The sequence below is a fragment of the Myxocyprinus asiaticus genome, chromosome 15 (assembly GCF_019703515.2).
Source record: "Myxocyprinus asiaticus isolate MX2 ecotype Aquarium Trade chromosome 15, UBuf_Myxa_2, whole genome shotgun sequence".
Classification (NCBI taxonomy): Eukaryota; Metazoa; Chordata; class Actinopteri; order Cypriniformes; family Catostomidae; genus Myxocyprinus; species Myxocyprinus asiaticus.
This window is the reverse complement of record NC_059358.1, coordinates 34,149,127-34,154,298: the sequence shown is the minus strand read 5'-3', so window position 1 is coordinate 34,154,298 and position 5,172 is coordinate 34,149,127. Positions and strand designations below refer to the sequence as shown.

At 32.2% G+C, this 5,172-nt stretch overlaps 1 protein-coding gene across 1 annotated transcript in view; it reads right to left on the bottom strand.

Moving 5' to 3' along the window:
* Positions 1-5,172, bottom strand: part of LOC127452486 (syndecan-2-B-like) — a 662,603-nt gene that overhangs the window by 340,712 nt on the left and 316,719 nt on the right. The window lies entirely within an intron of this gene.

Genomic DNA, 5,172 nt, shown 5'->3' with positions numbered 1-5,172 from the left:
GAAAGATGGCGTCACTCCATAAGTGCGCGAGACATTATAAAAACTCCGACACACTCACCATATCCTGCCGCCTTCCGGCAAACTAGATCCCGTGTCGTTCGGATTGTTGTTGTAATGAAACAGAAAAAAATGTTTCCGTACCTAAATAATGACTTACAGAAATTACACTTGTTAGTGTTTAAGATGACTGGGAGCCCAGTCCTGGAAAATGTAAGATGAATGTAAGATTATGTGAAGTGAGGAGTCATGCGTAGGAATATGGGATCTACAAAGCTGTAGTGCGGCAAAGGGGGCGCGCCTATTCGCTAAGTTTTACGAGTATCGCAAAAAAAAAGAGTGTTTGTTGACGAGAAGCAGCACAACGTACGCTAAATCATGAAAAAAAAAAAAAAAATCGTATAATTTCTTAGTGTGACTGTGAATAAATATTTGAAAACCGTTTCGATGAAACGGTTCTGATTTTAGAGGCGGAGGAAGTTATTCCCATATCACCCCTGTAGAGCAATAAAGCACGGATCGGAAAATATTTTATTTTATTTTATTTATATGTGCTATAGTCACGCTCTGCATCCTGTATTTACTGTTATTAGAAAACAGAATAGCTGCAGAAGACTGTTTTCACGACAGTGCATTTTCCATGTATCGTTGCTTGACATTTGTACCCCTGAAAATGACTATAAATATAAATTGGTGGTACATATATGATAAAGGCATTTAAACGTGCATATGTGCCACATATTTCATGTTGTGAATATGTGCGTCCATTGTGGGGCTGTCATGTTGAGACTGGTTTGTTCTTCATCTCTTCCCTGTGTAGTTCCCATGGAAAAATAGAGAGAGGAGGGGCTGAGGGAACACAACAGAGCCCAAAACACACTGATAATATTGTTATTTAATAGAAAAAAGTGAAGGCTTCGCGGCATTGTGTATCTATTATATGACACTGTTGTCCATTACTCTGTGTAAGTTTAAATGTTTAAAACAATTCATTGGTCGCCCCCTTTAATTTAGCTTATGTTCAACCCTTATGCATGCTAAACACCCCACTAAATTCACAACACTACCAGAATGTACTACTATAATGTGTCAGCAGTAATAATGATATACTGTATATTCAGAGTTGACTGTTTATACATTGTAATTTAATTTCTAAATTATGAGAATAAATGAGGTTTTACATTGGTGTCCAAAACTGACCCACTGAATAAATAGATTTTTCTTCAATCTATAAAATTAAAAGTAGAATAAGTTTTGTTTACAGTAAGGAAGTCATATCATGCAAACTCATTTCATATTAGTCCAATATTAGCCAGCATGCCATATTATCTACTGGTGTCAGAATAATCCATATGAATAAATGCAAGAATCTACCTCTAGTTCATCTGTCTTTCAGTGGGCATTATTAGTGACATTGTTTTCATATTCAATCAACATTGACCCCATTTTTCCTTTCATTTACACCTATTGATAATGTTTTACATTTTACAGATATATAACAATATTTTATACTTATACAACTGACATCTAATGTTAATTTTTGTATATATATATATATATATATATATATATATATATATATATATATATATATATATATATATATATATTTTTTTCTCAAAAGACCTCAAACCTTTTTATTAGACTTTTCAAATCATGAAATGTATTTAAACTTGACATTTAAAATAATACTATGCCTATATTGCTTACTTAAATTGTGGAAATAATGTTTGGTTTACAAAAACATTTTATTTGAATTGACAACATTTTCTGGTCCATAAATGATACCAGAATATATTGATTGTCTTCTTCTATAGTGAAGACTTATATGAACAATTAGTTCAGAGCATTTGACTTTATTTCCAGTGAACACAAGTAAAATATGCTGGTCATTTGACCAGAACTTACAATGCAAAAAAAAAAAAAAAAAAAAAAAAAATATATATATATATATACACACACAGAAATACATTGTTTGCATTTTATTTTATTACAATCACAAAATAATTGTATATACAGCAATAAATTACAGTATTAATGTTTACTTCATATAATGTATAATATGCATTGCTTCATAAAATATTGCATAACACTTTGCTATGTGCTTTTTTTTTATCTTCTTATGACATGATGTAATTGTAGTGAAAAAGGCAGTTCATATATACATACCATGTATAATGAGTTATAAGCTGTTACTATTATTGTTAATAAACTTGCTTGAATCTTAATCATATTTGCCCTGACCAATGTAGCCCTTGCTCCAGTCCCCAACATCTCTGTAACAGAACAACTGACTTTGCTCTTTCACATAGTTAATTCAGCATGTAATATATTAGGGCCAGAGAAAAAGAGTACAAAACCACTTCCTCTGTCTTTCTATCTCTCACACACACATGTCAGGTTTACATATGCATCTCCTGTCTTCTTCCAGGATCAAACTGAGAAAATAAGTCACAGGTCTTGCGCATAGCCAGGAGTGCCGGTTTACCTAAAGGAGAGCCGAGGTCACATCCCGCAAAGCTTTGCTCTCCTACTGAAGTGTGTGTGTGTGTGTGTGTGTGTGTGTGTGTGTGAGAGAGAGAGAGAGAGAGAGAGAGAGAGAGAGAGAGATAGTGGATTCTTTTAGAGAAAGGCAGTTTTTACCTCGGGAAGCCGGAGGAATTGTAGCAGTGTGCTGAGGGGAGGGGCACCTTTCTCTGCACGTGAATGAAAAGGGTGCGCTAAAACCAATTTGTGTGCTGGCATTATTGTGTTGCATGACCCCGACTTCACCAAAGGTCCTGAACCGACATCCTGGCTGTCACAATAATGCTGGGCAGAAGCCAGCCACATCCTGCTATATACTGTAGGTCCAGGGTGCTGAAATGGAAGAAAATTAAACCTGTACATTCCCTCATTTGACTTTAAAAGTTTGCTTTGAGATAAATAAAGATAATGATGATGCATAACACACCCAAATATACGTAAATGACAGTATGAAACACAACACTGATGTCAAGAGACTATTTTTCAATGTGTAACACCTGCACATAAGATCACCATGCACATTAAATATATACAGTATATATATATATATATATATATATTGTTAATGAAACTATATTCTATATTTTGTATTTATTATCACTAGTTTCAAATAAACCTTAACCAAAAAAATTATAATAAAACCAATTTTAATTGGTTGTATGATTTTTAGGATTTTTGTTTTTGTCAACACTTTGATCATTTCATTTTCATTGCATATGGCTATGTATGTATTTAATTATAGATTCATTAAATCACAACAAATCAAAAATATTGTTTGTAGAAATTGCAATGTCTGCAACTCATGTTTAAGAGCAGGTTTCTATTGCACAAAATTTCAAACATTGGAGGAAAAAAATGGTCACAAAGCTTATCTTAGATATGAGAAAATAAATTGTTGTGATAGTTAATAGTTGTTAGCAAAAAATAAATAAAACTCTTTGGATGCATTTGTCATTATGCTTAATTATTTAGCAATATTGATTCATTTGCACAATTTAAAAGAAGCATTACACATAAAAAACTGTCCAAAGGACATATTACAGAACCAAACATGTAAGGCAAATTATATTTATATTTAGCAGGTGAATAGAATAGAAAAGTAAAACTGAAATTTAGGATTCATCTAAAACAAAATATGTGTGCAATATTCCTTGTGGTTAAAGGTCAAATAAAGACACTGACCTCTACTATCCCCATCAGATCATTTTAATTGCAAAATAAATTTCTTGATACTCGAACAAAGAAGATAAATTTGAGAATTTGAAAACATTTACATATATTCTCCAAGCAAATTAACAATCAGTCAGTAAAAAGAAAAAACACAATGACCTCACTAACACCATTCATTTAATTTGTACTAATGATTTGTACGATTTTCCTTTTATTTGAAAGGGAAAAAAACAACAGCTCCAGCAAATAGCATAAATTCCTCCCTCCGTATTTCCTGATTAAATTGCCATGCTCTACAACTTTTTCAGTTTAAGAGGCGTTGCTGTTTAACTCTTAAATCACAGAGCTCCAAAAGCCCAACTAGCCCTCTCAGCGTAATCTCACACACATAAACAAATACAAAGCTTCTTTTCAGAGTGCCGGCTCAAAACTGTCTTCAAAGGCTCCCGCTTTGTAAGGTTGCACAGGCAACAATATCTGTGTGCGGACCAGCCCCTTTTGTGTTCTGGTTCATTGTGGGGTTCAAAAACACAGATAAAGTCTTGGTCTGCCACCCCCGTCACATTCAGCCCTACACGTTTATCCTAACTAGTGCTATTGAAATCACTAATACCGAATAAAGTTTGGGATTCCCAGATCAATGCAGTGTAGTGCAATGTGGTTTTAAAATAGAAAACTCCTCATGAAGACGGCATTAAAACTTTCAGAATTGATCTGGGCACTTTGAATAAATACCTCTGCATCAGCAGAAAAAAAAAATGAAAATGTTGGGAAAAATTAAAGTAAAATGAGATAAAGAAAGAGAGAGATGAGGAACAAAAATGCTGCCTTTTCTATATAAAGGTGCTTTAATTATTCTAATTATTGTTATAGTCATGCCGTTTACTTGGTCATTAACAATGACACCATGAAAACAGTGATTTTTCTTCTTCTTTTTAAAAAAAAAAAAATTAATTACTATGAAAGAAAAAATAGTCAAATATTAAGGCTTTTGGAAAAGTAACTAAAAAAATAAAATTCCAAATTTGCCTTTTTATTTTACTCTCAGTAAAAATAAAAAAGGATTTTATAATGAGCTTTTATAATGCTTATAATTTAGCTGTTGTTAGTGGCAACTGGAAATGGCAAATTTATGTTATTGTTAAAAAGAAAAGAAAACAACAATAATAACAATACCTTAATACTTAAATACCAATACAATCAAGGACTGTGTAAATTATTATTGTATCATTTTTAAAAAGATTACCAAGCAAAACAAAAATCTTGAACATTTTTTTAACAAAACTGCCATCATATCTTACTAACTGTTTTATTAACCTGTTATTATTGTTGTGATTATTACTGTTTCCACAATGATAATTTTGATGCGTTTGTCTTTTTTTAAATGTATTTTTATTTTTATTTTTTTTGCTATTTCTTAACAACATTTATTGGTGCTGACTGTTTTTCGTCTATTAATCTGAATAACCTGAAGCAAAA